The sequence below is a fragment of the Octopus bimaculoides genome, chromosome 20, assembly GCF_046866305.1.
Source record: "Octopus bimaculoides isolate indiv1 chromosome 20, ASM4686630v1, whole genome shotgun sequence".
Classification (NCBI taxonomy): Eukaryota; Metazoa; Mollusca; class Cephalopoda; order Octopoda; family Octopodidae; genus Octopus; species Octopus bimaculoides.
Window position 1 is genome coordinate 10,248,036 of NC_142947.1, and position 17,579 is coordinate 10,265,614.

General features: G+C 35.0%; 1 protein-coding gene across 19 annotated transcripts in view; it reads right to left on the bottom strand.

The window, feature by feature from the left end:
• Positions 1 to 17,579, bottom strand: part of LOC106875384 (uncharacterized) — a 425,794-nt gene that overhangs the window by 154,888 nt on the left and 253,327 nt on the right. For 4 of the 19 annotated variants that reach the window (XM_089338014.1, XM_089338007.1, XM_089338003.1 and 1 more), the window contains exon 4: positions 6,966 to 7,032. The exons of the other annotated variants lie outside the window; for them this stretch is intronic. The gene's annotated coding sequence lies outside the window, so the exon portion shown is untranslated. The remainder of the gene's footprint in view (positions 1 to 6,965; positions 7,033 to 17,579) is intronic. 19 annotated transcript variants of the gene reach the window in all.

A 17,579-nucleotide genomic window follows, 5' to 3' on the forward strand; every position in this document is an offset into this window, starting at 1 on the left:
CTTCAGACATCAACACACATGTGAACACATGCAGATATGATGGTCTTCTTTCAATTTTTGCCTATCAAACCCACTCAAAAGGCTTCGGTTGATCTGGAGATATAGCAGAAAGACACCTGCACAGAGTGCTGTACAGTGAGACAGAGAGTTTATTGAAGTCAATTTCCTACAGCCAGATGCCCTTCGTGTTACCAAGCCATAACTGTTTCCCCAGGATACTGCAAATGAATGACATTCATTTACAACAATCAAAAGACGTCAAAACAAGGAGACACAAGTACATACAAACATTATGTATATATATGAGTGTGTGTGTGTGAATATGTGTACACACACACACACACATATATATATATATATATATATATATATATATATATATATATATACGCACATATATCTACATACATATACACATACATATGCAGCAGAAACACATATCAAGACTAAAATCTGATGTGAATGTTAAGTGAAGAATACTGTAAAAAAACCAATTTCGAACATGCATAATTCTCAATTCTTTTTTATGATGTCAAGCGAGCACGCGTGTGTGTGTGTGTTTTCACGTGCAAATGTATGAATGGATCGATGGATGGATGGCCTTCTTTCAATTTCCATTCAACCAAATCTGTTTCTAAAGCTTTGGTCAGCCAGTGGTTATAGTAGAAGGCCCTCGCTCAAGGTGCCACTCAACAGAACTGAACCTTAAACCATGTGATTGGGAAGAGAGCTTCTTCACCATTCTTCATTCTTCACCACATGGCCATAGCCAGGAACACCGTGGGAGCATGATGACAGGTGGCCTGTAACATTTTGATTCCAAAAGACCAGCTTTGTTATACATTGCCATCATAATGTGTCTGCTCTCAGAATTACATTACTGGTACAAATGTCAATGGAATCCTCAGCTACTTACGTTATAGAACAGAATAAGAAGGTACTTCATTCATACAACTGAAATATATATATATATAACTGAAATTACTATTTTAAATAACCATACATATAGCATACATATGTTTCTGTGTGTGCACAAGCTCATATACACACACACACACCCACATCTTATTTTCTTTTTGATTCAATATTTTGCGTAGACGTATTCATATATGGATGTCTTAACTTAGTGCTAGCTCTAAATTCCACAGACAATCCATAATTTATCACTTAAACACACACACACACATTTGCATTAATATTTAGCAGAAGCAACACAGTGATTCAAGGGCCAAGAATATCAAGTGTTAGTACTTATCAAGGTGGTAAGTGCAAATGTACGAAACTCACGGCCCTTGAGTCACTCTGTTGGTTCTACGAAATATTAATAATAAAAATAAAATATGTATATTAATGTTTCGAGTTCTATTTCTCTTGTTTGCATCGCCAAACCAATATATATATATATCCACACACATACTCACAAATTACATATGTATACATTTATATGTATACTCATAAATGTACAATAAAATGCAATTTTATTTACAGCATATGTCTCTATAGAGTAAATATATAAATTACACACACACACACACATACACACACAAGTCCTCCTCATCATATGGCAAGTAGCTTTGGAAGTATACTTTTGTTCACCATGGGTAATATTGGTGAAAAGTGGCTTATACATAATAATTACTATTTAACTTTTATTAAATTTTTTGATACTTATATACAAAATGATGAAATGAATATCATTTTTCAAATGAAGCAAATTTATTACCCTAAAATAAAATTGAATAAAATAAATTTCTCATTTGTATATTTGTAATAAATATGTTATTATTTTTCAACATTATATCAACAGAATCACAATCTACTCAGTAAAATTTTATTAAAAGTATATTTTTAGGAGCCCCAGGAAGACATGGGATGAGGTTGTGAAGCATGACCTTTGAATGTTGGGCCTCACAGAGGCAATGACAAAAGACCGTGACCTCTGGAGGTATGCTGTGACTGAGAAGACCCGGCAAATAAAGTGAGTCCACAGCTGTAATCTACACCAGTGTTGCATAACCAGCCCACTCAAAAGTACCTTTGTTTATGTTATTCCATGTTCTTTCATTCCAATTCCTTGGAAAATTTTGAAGGCTTTCTGTATCTGTATATAAAATAAACTAAAGAACATTTCCTTCATTTTTTTTTGTTTTTTTTTTTTGTTTCTAACCTTATAGTACTAATATACAATTAACAAAGTAGCTAATTAGAAAATCTCAGTAAGAGTTGAATGTAGTAACTATACTGAGAAGTTATGTTTGTCACCACTTTTACATGGCTGTTCCATAGGAGCTAACGTTACTACCACTGATGCAATCTGCACCCAATATATATTGCAAGCAACGGAGCAAACTCCTACCATCTTCTAGCAACTTGATAGTGTCCACCACTGAGGATGGGCAAAAATAGCCTGAAACCAGCCTGTCTGGTGGTCCTGTCAAGTCACTAGAAGATAGTAAAGGCTTGCTCCCCCTGCTTGCAATATATATCAGGTGTAGATTGCATCAATATTCAGCTAGAAGAGGTACCCTCTTGGGGTTGAAAATGGTAGCAATGGCAGTTTGTATGGAACAGTCATGTTGAAGCGGCAACAAATATTACTTTGCAATATACAATTCCTTACACTCCAAAATATACACACGTACACAAAAAACATCAAAACTAATATGCAAATTGACAACTCATTTCGAAATACACAGGTGCTTATGTGTGTGTGTGTGTGTGTGTGTGTGTGTGTGTGTAATAATAATAATAATAATAATAATGATAATGATGATGATGATGATGATGATTCTAGGATGGAATTTCTAAACATTTAATGCATCGCTATGTGCATTTCCACAAATCACATGACTTTAACAACAGAGTCCATATCCTTGGGATGAGTACAGTATAGCTATTGTTATTATTATTATTATATTTATCCTACCTTACATTGGTACAACCATGATGCAACCCCATAAAACTGACTCACTAGTCAGTATCATCAGACAACAGCCGACATAATGACATAGGGGCTTTATTTGCAAACTCTTAACGTTTCCATAAACGAATTAAAAAGATATATATATATGCATGTACATGAGCACTCAGGTTGGGCAAATATTAATAATCTTTTGGATATTTCCCTGAGATAAAAATATAACTAACTCCCCGCCGTCTCTATTTCTCTCCTTCCCTCCATTTCTGTCATGCCCACACTTTGCATGCATCCAGTTAAAGTGTAATCGAGTAGCAACACTTAGAATGTGAACTGTGAGAGTTCAAGCAGGAAGGAAAGACAGTAACTGGCAAGTCATTAACCCTTCAGCATTTAGATTTACTCTGTCAAATGTAATGCTTGTTTATTCACATTGTTTTGAATTAATCAGGCATCATCTCGCAGCTTTGATATTTTGATGATGTGACTGTTCATTTCTAGAATGATGCTGTAAAGGTGGTATGAGAAGCCAGAGCTGGTCAGTGTTAACATAAAACAGGTAAAAACATTTCAGCTTGGTATGGTTGGTTGACCCCTTTAAGCATTTCAAATCAACCCTATCAGTTGTAATGCTTATATACTCTTTACTCTTTTATTTGTTTCAGTCATTTGACTGCGGCCATGCTGGAGCACTGCTTTTAACCAAACAAATTGACCCCAGGACTTATTCTTTGTAAGTCTAGTACTTATTCTATCGGTCTCTTTTGCCAAACCGCTAAGTTACGGGGACGTAAACACACCAGCATCGGTTGTCAAGCGATGTTGGGGGGGGGGGGACAAACACAGGCACACACATACATATATATGACAGGCTTCTTTCAGTTTCCGTGAACCCGGAATAGCAGTTGATTCCACATAATTGCATAACCCAGTTGTTACTTGCATAAATTTTCAAAAACACTGAACATATACGCATATACATACAAGCACACACACACACACACACACACACATGCAGCAGATATTTTGCAAAATGTACAAAAGTCAACAGTAAGGTTTACAACAAAAGAGCAAGAAGAAGAAGAAAAAGAAGAAGAAAAGAAACAGTTACACAAAAGAACCAATGCATTCACACACACACAGACACATTCACGCCATCTTAACCCTTTGCCTGCAAAGTACTGGATTACCAGCTCTTACACAGATCTATTGTGCACTATTTATTTTATCCCCAAAATTTCAGATGGTTTCAAATAGAAAACAAAAAAAAAAAAACTTATTTTCACACATATTTTTTAGATGTGCGATTATATTTTTCCCCCATCTCATCCGCCATTCGATTTTATCTATAATTTCCTGCAATTCTGATCAATATCAAGATCAAAATATGTTTAAATTTATAAAATATGTTTACATTTATCGAACTTATCAATATTGTCTGGTTTCAAGTGTGTTACTTCAATATCCAGTAAAATTTTGTATAAATTGCAAGTGCTAAATATTTCTCAGTTTCGTTTATCAGATATCATTTAAAAACAAAACAAAAAAAAAAACAACCTTTGAAGCGTTTTTCCTTTTAAAAAAGCTGGGATAAAAAATTTTGCTCAAAATATGAATCATTTCAGCTTGGACTTGACTTTTTCATGTGTACATAGTAATTTGTTATAACAAATGTTAAGTACACACACATACACATGTGTTTGTGTGTGTATGTGTATATATATATATATATATATATATATGTAAGTATATGACATCTACAAGTATGCCTAAGACAGAAAAAAGCAAACAGATCCCTTGGCTGTACTTGTAAACATATTATATTATTATTATTATTATTATTATTATTATTATTATTATTATATGAACTGTAACAACCAGAGTCAAAGCTTATCTGGAGTTTCTGCACATCTAGAATGGTTAAGATGTCTCACTTGCAGGGTAGATTTTTGGCATGGTTTCTAAGGTTACATGCTTTTTCCAAGCATCAACTACTTTATAGAGTGTGCAGGGTACATCTATCACAGTACCATCACTAGGTGTCTTAACTCCAACAAGACACAAAAAAAAACCCCTCTTTACTAGCGTTGTTTCTATTCACTGGTACCAGAGATGCTGTCTCGCTCCTGGATAGGCTAAAAGAAAAATAAAGCCTCTTCTATGCAGTTTCGTTTTGAAATCCTAAGAAGAGAGCTAGAGTAGAGGGTGACAGAAAGAAAATAAAGGAGAAACAGTTTCATAGGAAAGCGATAGATAGATAGATAGAGAGAGGGGGGGAAGAGAGAGACCTCCAGATGATAATTGTCAGGGAATTGAATAGAAACAGCATGTATATCATATAATAGCTGATCATAATTTGTGATTTGAAAGGAATATTGTTTGTTTGTCTAATAAAATGTTTATGAAGTGCTTATTTTGAAAGGGTGAATTAGCAGAATCCATTTTCTATTGAGATGTGTCAATGTATATAACTTCCAGGTTCTTCATTTAAAACATGTTTTAGTCTTGTATAAGAGTCCTCAATATTCCACAACAAAGAATACAGCTTTTCCGAGCTTTTTACCAGATTTTTAGCATGTTCTATGTTGAACCAAAAACCAACGCTTGTAACCTCCACTTATCTAAGGGTTTCTATTTGGTAATGAGGGCATCAACACAAGAGGCACTTCACTTAACATAGAGTTTACAGCCCCGATTGTCCTTTAAAAACCATCCAAAAGACCAGTGGAGTGACGTGCTTAAAGCATAGTACTTAGCAGCGCAGCTGAATGAAATTCACACAATTTGATTTTACTGTTTGTTAGCTGTTGCAAAAGGTGCCAACAGTATATCAACTAAGTTTGCTGTACTATCATTTTAAGGCAGTGGTTCCCAAACTTCTTTGGGCTGCTTCCCCCTTGACATCTGGGCCACATTCCTAGCGCCCTCACCCCAACTAACCATCACAAACAGAGACCTCTTTCTGAGGCAAATTCAAAGCAACTGTATTTCACAAATAAAACTTAACCTAACGAACCCATTATTTTATTGTTTTTACACGAATCGCTACCCCATAATAGCCCCACTTGTTACATGAATCGCTACCCCATTATCACCCCACTTTTTACATGAATCGCTACCCCTTTATTGCTCCACTTTTCTTCAATGCCCCCAGGGGGGGGGGGGAATACCGCCCACTTTGGGAACCACTCTTTTAAGGTATATCAAACAGGTTTTATAACACATTATTTATCATTATTTCAACATAAACTTGCAATTAATTTAGCCACTGTAATGTACCTGTAAATGCCAGTAGAAAATACTGAATATAATAGAATATAAGAACCATAAGAGTCAAGCAAGTGAATTAAAAAAATTTTATTACAATTGGCAATGCTCTAAACAAGAATATCCTAACGCTGCCAAATTTCGTACTCTGTGTTTATGATGAACTTTGATTTAGGAACTAACTATTTTTTGAAGTTCAAATACAGCCCTATACCACAGTATACATACAGAAGTCTATGGAGTAAATTGCCCAGCAAGTGAAAGACATGTGGATCAACTCCCATGATAGGATCTGTTTCATTTTTCTCATCTTAGACTTATAAATGTATTTATATATAATTTATTTATAAAATCTTAAAACCATTTACAATGTAGTTTTTACATACACACACACACACAAATAAATAAATAAATATATATATATATATATATATACTAATTATGATGTAATTATTGATAATCAGTTCAGGGGAATAAAACATGGTTCTGCAAATTTTACTATAACAAACAGACATAGGTCACTAGACAAGCAGAAATATCTCACAAGCTAGCAGCTAGTAATGGCAGCAGATGGAAATACTAACTACTCTGGCAGGACTTTCCCACATTGCTGCTGCTGCTGCTGCTGACAGCAGGCTAAGAGATACAAAGAAAAGTTAAATAATAATAATAATAATAATAATAATAATGATAATAATAATAAAACAAATCAACAGCAACAACCGAAAAAAAAAAAGAAGTCAAATAAGGACAAGACATGGATCAGAACTAAAGGTTTTACCTGTGTTGTTTATCAGTATCTTTTAATTACTGACTCCACGATATCACTATGTTTGTTGTTTGCTGCTCTGAAAGAGAAAACAAGTAGGGATGCTGGCACAGGCTGAGCGAGTGTGTGTGTGTGTGTGTGTGTGTGTGTGTGTGTGTGTGTGTGTGTGTGTGTGTGTGTGCGTGGATGTAGTGTGGTGAGGTGTGGCGTGTGGGTCAGATTCAATAGAAGTAAAAAAAAAAAAAAAATTACAAACAGACAATGAATGAACAAATCGATGAGTTGTTGTCACAACTAAGAAAAGTAGGGAAGAAGAATGTAGAAAGAAATAACAAAACAAACAAACAGACAAACAAACAAACAAACACAAAGGTAAAGGAAAAAGGACAGAGTATGTTCGTTATGTGAACCAACTAATTATGTTTGATATCATGGTTGTATGTACCTTTATGAATTAACTGCTAAAGATTTTTAAAAAAACGTCAATGATGTTAGAGACATTATAAGTACCAATTAAAGACAGGGAGAAAATAACAAGAGGCTCTCCAAAAATTGAAACTGGCAGACCCCTTCACTAACAGAAATTGAACCCCCATATCTATCATTTACTAGGTGAATATTACCTGCTAACTTAAGCCCTTGGCTCTGAATGGAGCATAGGTCATTGATCACTCTTCTCCACTGTTCTCTACTTTGGGTTGTACTTTCTGCTCTTTTCCCGGGTCTTGTTTGGTTTGCATCATCATCAGTGCTTCTGTAATTTTGCTATTTGCTAAGTAGAGATGTTGGTCCTATGCAAACTGATTTTCCCCTCGGCGAAGAAGTGGTCCATATAAGTCTGGCCTCTATCCTTTGACCTATCCATTATAAGAATCCTTGCCAAGTGCTTATACTCCACAGGCATAGCTTTGGGAGTCACTGGAGCACACAAACCATCACACTGGAGCAGGTGAATATGGAATAAGTTAAAACGGTTGAAAAAATTTAGAGTCTTTGATATGAGGCAGAGAATTATCAGATTCAATTGAGTTGCGATTGAATCATGAGAACTTCAAAGAATTTGTTCTGATTCTATGTCCTTTTGAGAGTCAGCTTCACTTTTCATCCTTAGGGGTTGATAAAAAGAAAATACCCAACAAAGACAGTGGATTGGCAGGAATTCAAGAACATTGGATCAGATACATTGTAGTATTACTTTTGGTTCTCTGCATTCTGAGTTCAAATTCCACTTTGGTACAGTAACAGTAGCTTCACCAACCCACAGACTTAGTGAGGTGAGTAAAGCAAACACTTGAATTAAAAATCCAGCACTAAACATATGGTGCTGGACAGAGTCTCAAGAGAGGAGTTCCTACAAATGGAAGAGACATCTGCCCTGGTGAATGAACGAGTAGGAAGGAGATGAAAAGACAGGTGCTCAGCAGCATAAATCAGCAACATGGTCATCTGGCAGACAACACAGATGTAGTACAAGTTATGTGAGTAGATTTGTTCAGCTTTTCTAATATGCTAATATCATGCCAAACCTTGTTTTACATTTGACTCCTAAACATTAATTTTAACTATCAATAATAAACTCTTCTCTCTGTGCTAAAACCAGTAAACAAATCTCTGAAACTACATTCTCCTAGCTCTAAAAAAATAAGCACATAATGGATACAATGTAATCTTAGAATTAGTGATGGCTGAAAAGCTTCTGGAGTTAAGTTCGACAACGACGACGACAACACCAACATCAACGACTGATATGGAGATATCGTTTTCAGAATCATTATCAATCTTTAATTACCATGTTATTGACTTGAAAGGAATTTTTCTTTAGATTTGAATCATAAGCCTGTATGTTTATTTTCCACAGCACAAGAGAAAATGGTGGGGTACAGGTAAATCTTCAGTTAAATCCAGCTCAGTGGGGTCTGATTCGCAGAACTGTGTGTGTTTATCATATCAGCGATGGAGAGAAGGATGGTTAGACCAGAACATCTAAAGAATTTGGAGGAAGTAAAGTTTTTGGTAGTTTAAAGTTGTTGGATTGATGTTCTGTCACCAAATTGATTCAAGCAATTATGGTGATACTAATTCCTACAGCAGCTAATCACGATGATAAAACAGCAATAGAACCAGTTAAATCTGGTTTAACATCTAACCAGATTTGAAGCTGGAAGATCAGTGTTGCTTTGAGCTTTCTTTGGATTCTATAGACTATCTGATTTAGTAATCTAACCAATGTAATGTCAACTGCAGCAAGGGAAACGATTGAAAATGGAGAGGGATTTGTAACAGCTGAAACTACATTAGTGGCAGTTCAAAATATTTAGTAATGACCATTAAGCTCTGAGTCCAAATTTCCTCACCAGGGACAATTTTGCTTTTCACTCTTCTGAGGATCAATAAAATTAGAACCTGTTAAATGCTAGAGTTTCATCATTGGATAACAACCACAACTTAGAGATAAGGAATGAGATATATGGTGCATTGCTGTACTCAAGAAAACCCACCCACCCACCCATGTAAAAAGCACTGGTGAATGTGTCATGCAGGGCCACATGAAAAGTACTGTGCTGGTGCCACATAAAAAGCACCAGAGTTGGTTCCACGTAAAAAGTACTCAGTACTCTCTGTAAAGTGGTTGGCATTAGGAAAGGCATACTAAGCCAAAACGGACTATGGAACCTGATGCAGATCTTGGCCTTGCCAGCTCCTGTCAAACTGTCCAACCCATACCAGCAAGGAAAAACAGATGTAAATTGAGGATGATTTAATCAACTGTGCTCCCTGTAGGAAATGTGTGGCCTTGTGTCGAAATTAGATATGAATAATTATTGATGGATTGACAAGATTATTAAAGCAATGGAAAAGATGTTATGGCTCTGAACATTACGAGTTCAAATCTTGCTAGAATAGACTTAAGCCTCTCATTCTTTAATGATGGTTGATAAAACAAGTACAGAGAGGAGGAGAGATACTGGCAACAACAAAGAACGACAACAGCTGGCCAGACTGCAGCAACCACAACCGACTCTGATATTCACATGTGGCTGATATTTGCCCCAGCAAGAGAAATCAATCCTTGGATTTAAGGGACAAGCCAACGATGACGACAACAGCTCTGTAATTTAAGAGATGGTTAAGTCCAACTGTATGCGTGCGTGGAGAGATGGGAAAGATTTGTCAATTCAAATCAACCTCAATGTTTGACTGGCACTTGTACATCAAGCACATGTGGATTGGATGAAAAGTAAAGCCGACATCAGCAGGATTTGAACTCAGAAACAGCTGTAAATGTATCTTGCAAGGTAATTCTTGTCCAACATTCTAATAATTCTGCCAACCCATTGCCAAACTACAAAATCAGATTATGAACATATATACATACACAAAAACACACTTATTTGCCCATTTTACCTCTCGTTTTTTTTTCTTTTTTGCTTTCATCTTTCTTTAAATATGATTTTAAACTTTACGGTCTTTCAGTGAAAAAAAGTAACAAGTTTTAATAACTTTTCAGCTTCAAAGTAACTTTTATTCATCTCGAGACATTATTACTGAGCAACAAAAGAAATAACATAAGTAGAATATACTAGCATCAGCTATTTGCTTGTCGAAAGAGAGAGAGAATTCTGGTATATGTAGAGAGTGGGATGAAAACAGATGAAACTGCCAAAAACGAGAGAGAGAGAGAGAGAAAGAGGGAGAAAGAAGAGATTTGCAAGAAAAGAGAAGAAAAAAGGAAAAAAGACAAGTATTTAAAAGCAAACCGACAGAAGAAATTAGCAAGGACAGAGGCAGCTGGAGAGAAATAATACTTCCAAACCAATGCATGTTATGAGACTTGTGGTGGTGTGAGGGGAAATGAATTTGGATATATGCGGACATGGGTGGAAAAGATGTTTAGAAGATATACTTTGTAGAAAACAGAAAATTCTGGAAACAACTACAGTGTGGATATATGCAAGCTACACCCACACAAACGCACACTTTGTATTAAAAAAACTGCACCTAGACAAACAGAAGTCATCATGAATGAAGTGCTTCTGCATGAAACATGTACTGAAGGAGCAGCAGACAACGAAACAACAATGACTTTGAACATCGACACAAAGCCACACATTTGAATGTTTGGAGAGAGAGAGAGAGCATGGTTGTGTTTTATCTTTAATTTTGTATCAGTCATTAGACTGCGGTGGCCACAATGGAGAACCACCTTGAGGAATTTTTAGTCAAATGGATTAACACTCAGTACTTCGTATTTTTTTTTTTTATAAATAAAACTAGTACTTATTCTGTTGGTCTCTTTTGGAATAAATGCACCAACACTGTCTGTCAAGCAGTGGTGGGGGACAAATACTAAAAGACACACACACATATATGTATGTATAACAACAGGCTTCTTTCAGTTTCTATCGGCCAAATCGACTCACAAGGCTTTGGTGATTCTGAAGCTATAGTAGAAGACATTTGCCCAAGGTGCCATGCAGTGGGATTGAACCCACAAAGGTATGTCTTCATCTTACAGATGTACATATATATATATATATATATATATACATATATTTATTTATATATATATACATATATATATATATATACTCTTTTACTTGTTTCAGTCATTTGACTGCGGCCATGCTGGAGCACCGCCTTTTAGTAGAGGAAATTGACTCCAGGACTTATTCTTTGTAAGCCTGGTACTTATTCTATCGGTCTCTTTTGCTGAACTGCTATGTTACGGGGACATAAACACACCACTATCTAATTTAAAATTTTTATTTCACATTATATCAACTCGTTATAATGGAGCCCAGTGCAATCCGCAGTCTCCTCTTCCTATATGAAATGTCCAACCCATACCAGCAGGGAAAACAAGACAATAAATGATATCACACACACACATTCCTTTCATTTCGACATAGAGTTTTTATAAATAGATATTAGGTGGGGGGGGGGGGGAAGAATTTAAATTTGCTGAGGCCTCTTGAATCAAAATATCATTCAGTATACAATTAAGGATATAGGGGTGGGGGATTTGTAAGGACTGTAGTAGGGTGTAGCAAACACCTTTGAGGACTACAAAGGAACACTTAGTCCCGATGGGCCATTAGCAACCACAACAAACCATCCACCAAACCAACCCACACACCATCCCCCCCCCCCCCCAACACGATTAATGAAACAAAGCAACTCAGTAATTAGAAATTCAATTCTCTGATTGATTGATAGCAATTATAATCCCGATTGCATACACACACACCGATTTTCCTATGTACAAAAGCCGACACATATATACAAACTGACATATATATAAATATTCTCTCACTCTCTCTCTCACACACACACACACACACACACACAAACACACATACAATGACATAGGAAGGATCACATACAATCAGGATTTTCAATGGAAACACATGAATATGTTAACATACACACAAATTCTCTCAGGCACATAAAAAGCGTTCACAGATATAGCTTTGCATTCTGTCTGTGGCCCTTCTCCCACTCTCCCTCCCTCTTCCTTCTATCCCAAACACATTGCAGCATAACACACACATGCATGAATGCAATAGCTAGCAACAACATATATATATATATATATGTATGTATGTATGCATTTATTTATGTGTGCGTGAGCGTGCGTGCACGCATATATTATAAACAAATGAAAATTTTTGAAAATTGAAAATATATCGTCTGGAATGCAAAACAGTCCTTCTCTTCCTCTCAGAAAGGAACTGGCAGCAAAATACTACATTAAGTATTGATTGAACACTGTTAGAATAGGATAAATTTAATTGTAAGGCCATTATTTTGCATTACTCAGTTTTAATTAAGTTTTATAGCATATAAATTCAATAAGCACAAATTAAATATCAGTCGTTCTTTATTTACAGAAACTTCAATTGTGAAATTGGCAGTATGTGAAGTAAACCACTGTAAAGGCTGAAAAATGTATTTTAAATTTTTGAACTATCTCTAGATGTAAAATTTTGAAAACGGTGAACTTTAAAATCACTTTATTTAAATCAATAAGCACTACTGACGCTATCACCTTCATGAGGAACCAATCCAGGAATCATTTAAGAATTTGTTTCTTGATGCTAACACAGTTTGGAAAGGTCTAGGTCTATATATACATATCAAAATGATGTGATGACAAAAAACGGTGTTGAAGTATACCAGTGTTCCGAAAAAGTCTGAACTATTTCTTAATGCGAATTAAATAAATGAAAATAAAAAAAAAGAAAAGAAAAGAAAAAAAAAAAAGGAGAGAAAAATCCATTTACATAAGTCAATAACAGTCAGAAACCAATAGTTAAGTTTCTCGGTAAAATTCTCTGTGACAGAAACACGTTGGCTGCGATGATGATACTTCAAGTACGTGTAACTAACATGTGAATTATTTCGAAATGCAAATTAATTTTTAAAAATGCTATTTTCAAAAGAGAGGAAGAGAAAGAGAAGGAGAGAGGAGGGGAGAGGGGGAGGAAGAGACAGAAGGAAGTTGCTTTTTTTTTTTTTTTTTCTTAATTTCATTTTAAAGTAATTTCTCCATGCTAGCATGTGATAAAATTTTAAATTATGACAATTAACTTTTGTTAATGCTTGGAAAATGTTATCTCAAATTCAGAATTATTTCCAAATGTAAATTAATAAATAATAATAATCAGCAATAATCTACATATACCCTCTGAAACCAATGGCGTCTCAGTTAATTTTTCCACTGTAGCATAGAGTGTCACAGTCTACGATGGTCTATGATGATGAAGATGACGATGATGGTGATTAACTGAGGTCATTATGTAGAGTGTGTTATTTTAAAATTTGAACTATTTTAAATGTAAATTAATGAAAAAAAAAAAAAAAATCATTCACATAGCAACAACACCCAAAAGAAATAATTTCCAATCTTCTCCTATGTAAGCAACAGGTTTGCATGATTCAAACTTGAAGCATCGTGGTTGTGAAGCAAATTTCTTAATCATGTACCCATGCCTGCACCTGTATGTAAACTTATTATGAGAAGAGAAGATATTTACTTACATACACACACACACAGAGGGACAGACACCCTTTCTCTCTCTCTCTTTCTCACACACACACACATGCACGCGCAATATACAAAACAATGGGTACAAGCAGGACTGTGTGGTAAGAAGTTTGCTTTCCAGCCATATGGTTCTAGGTTCAGTCCCACTGCATGACACCTTGGGCATGTGTGTCTTCTACTACAGCCACAGGTCAACCAAAACCTTGTGAGTAAATTTGGTAGATGGAAACTGGAAGAAGCCCATAGTGTGTGTGTGTGTGTTGGTGTGTGTGTGTGTTTGTCTTCCATCGCCACATGATGACTCATGCTGGTTTGTTTACATCCCCATAACTTAACAGTTCAGCAAAAGAGTCTGATAGAATAAGCACCAGTTTGAAAGAAATAAAAACTGGGGTTGATTTGTTTGACTAAACCCTTCAAGATGGTGCCCCAGCATGGCCAGAGTTCAAAGACTGAAACAAGTAAAAAAAAACAGAGGAAAAACGTTATTTTTATTCCAGGTATTAGAATATCCATAGCCTCATGCAGTTTCATCTGGACCGAGAATCGTTGAAATTCTAGGATAATTTTCAAACGAGGCAGTGTTTATTTAGGTCAGAAACTCAGTGTGGCTGTTGGGAAAGGGTTTTATTGGGGGGGGGGGGATTTTAATTTGCTTTTATTGGAATGCAGTGATTTAGTGAAAGTTAGTTTGAGGGATGAATGGATATAGAGGGGAGAGGGCAGGTTCGTACGCTATGTAAATATAGGTGCCTTTTTTTGTAATGAAATGGGAAAAAAAAAAAAAAATTAAAGGAAAAAGGTGGTGGGGAATAGGCGAAGAATAAATATGAATGAGTTTAATTTGTCAGGAATGAATGTTTGTGAAAACGGAGTTTATTGGTGCATAAAAAAATTCTTATTTGGAGAGAGAAGTCTAATAGGTTGTTTGTTAGCTTGTGAAGAATTTTTTGGGAAGGAGAAAATGGCAATGTCCATTTGTAGGAATTTGATGTTTTTGAACGAATAAATTAATCTGTGGGAGAAGGATGAGTAGTGTAGGGTGTGTGTGTTTTTTTTTTGGGGGGGGGAGACTCAAGTGTTTGTGAGGGAGGATGGAGAAGAGCGGGTGGGAGAAAAACCAATTGTGTTTCATAGTTAATAGAAGACGAAAACAGAATCAGGGGGATATGTGTGTTGGGAGGGGCATAGCTGGACAGACAGGTGCATAACTGCATAAATACACAAAGATGTGGAACAAAAAAGGGAATGCAGACACATACATACACACATCTTCAGAAATACAGATATACAGAAATTGGCATACAAACACACACATATAAATATACATGTAAATCTCTATATGTATGACTCCACGTATGTACACATAAGCATGAATATGTGCATACCTACAGATACATACATACAGACATATACACACAGATGGATTCACATGTGTATATTATATTGCTAAAAATATACAGACACATAAATGATATACACAAACATACATCGATAGACATGCACAGATACAAGTACATATGCCAAAATATATATATACATATGTATAAAGATATGCAGTTATATATATTCATATATGAGATATACACACACAGAGAAGGAAAGACAAGTATGCAAATAAACATAAGTATACATATATGTAGATACAAGGATGATTGAATACATTTAGGTATAGATATATTTATATCACACACACACACACACACACACACACACAACAGTGGAGAATTTTGGAGTTTCTTGCAAAAAAATAAGTTTCTGTGCCTGCTGTACAGCTTGTGAATTGAGGAAATGCTTTCTGGCAAATTTAAGGAAGCATTTGGCAGCGTATGAGGTGTCTTGGAAGTTGTAAGTGGAGTTGTACCATATAATTTTTCTTTCTCTATTCTTAGCTTGGGCATTGTCTCAAATGGGATGAATTTTATCTTTCTATAAAGCCACTGAGCCCCGATGTCAAATATCTGCCAATGTTTCAACTGTATTTTATTAATTATGGAGCTGAACTTTTGGAGCATTTGTGTGTAAGAGTGTTGTGCGCTAATATATATGCATTAAACATCAAAGGCTGTGAAAATTGTGCATGTCTAACATCAGAATAGTAACTATTGTGCACAGAATTTCATTCACTATACTACGGTTTTTATAATGAAATGGAAATCATATATCTTTTATATTTAACAATTAATATTAATTTTTAATATCATATTGAAAATTTTCCAAGCCATAATCTCAATCCTGTAATGACTGAAGAATAACTCTCCTTAAAATGGGCTTCTTTATTCAAATGCTCATAGCATATTCACTTGTGGTCATATAATTGTGAAAATTGGCTATGTAGCCAAAAAAAATGGTGTTTTCTTTATTTTTCATGTAAAATAGCTATTTGTGTTAAAAATAATTTTGTGCATGTATGATTGTCAATTAATGATATAACAAGTAAAAAAACAGATGCACTAAAATAAGGTGATTGCAAAGATGTTGATAATAAATGTAATTAATAGCAGTAACTAAAAAAAAAAAAAAATCCTGATTTTTTTTTTACAGAATTTTTATAATGACATTTTACAGGTAAGCTCGGTCATACCCTTCAGAAACAACACATTTAAGAATGCACAAAAGTTTTGGCTAAACCAAAAATATCTCCAAAAATAAATTACACAAATCTAGTAACATGTGCATCGGTTTTTAAGAGCAAAAGTTACAGAATGAAAATGTATGATAAAGAAAGGGGTTAAAGCCGTCACCCTTAGACAAGAGAGTTCATTACTTCCTTTAAAACAAGAACAGTTTGATAGAGGCAATTTCAAATGGTATGGAACTAAAAGACCAATAGCCTAACGGATGGAATCATATCATACAGAATACTAAGAGATGACAGTTTTAGTTTGGGTAGGTGTGACCTAATTGCCTACTAATACAACTCAACTTTCTCAGTTGCTTAACAATAGTAACCTTTGAAACCATTCATTTAAATCAATATACTTTGTCAAGCAATAATTCTCCATTTGTTTTGCTATGCCAAGACAACTTGGCAAATTTCTTAATGGAATAATGATTTTTGAAGGATTTCTTTCTAAATGTTAAATTCAAAATCCTAAACTCTCTCAAGCTATTTATAGAAATCAACCTCTTATCTTCAATAATATTTTCTATCCCTTAATTAAATACACTAGAATAGGTTGACAAGATTTAAAAACTTAAGAGATTTGTGCAAAATTGTTAACAATTTTTTTTTTTTAAACTTTATATTTGAACAACCCTTTTTTTACCATTTCAGTTATGACAGAGAAATGGAGGTGATTCTTGCAAGAAATAGTTCTCTCTTTGATGATGACCCCATAAATAGACCTTTGGAGCAATTACTGTCATGTATTGCACCTTGTAGGAGAGAAAGAAAAGAAAGGACCTCTATCGAACTTCAGTAGGCACCATTCTAAAAGAAATACAACCACTCAGCGAAATCATCACAAAATCTCACTCAGAACAACTGCTGAGCTGAAGTTTATAAAAGTTTACAAAGCATTAAGTGCAAGAGAAATCTGTTCCACTCTAAAACAAGATCTTGTCTTATTTCAGTG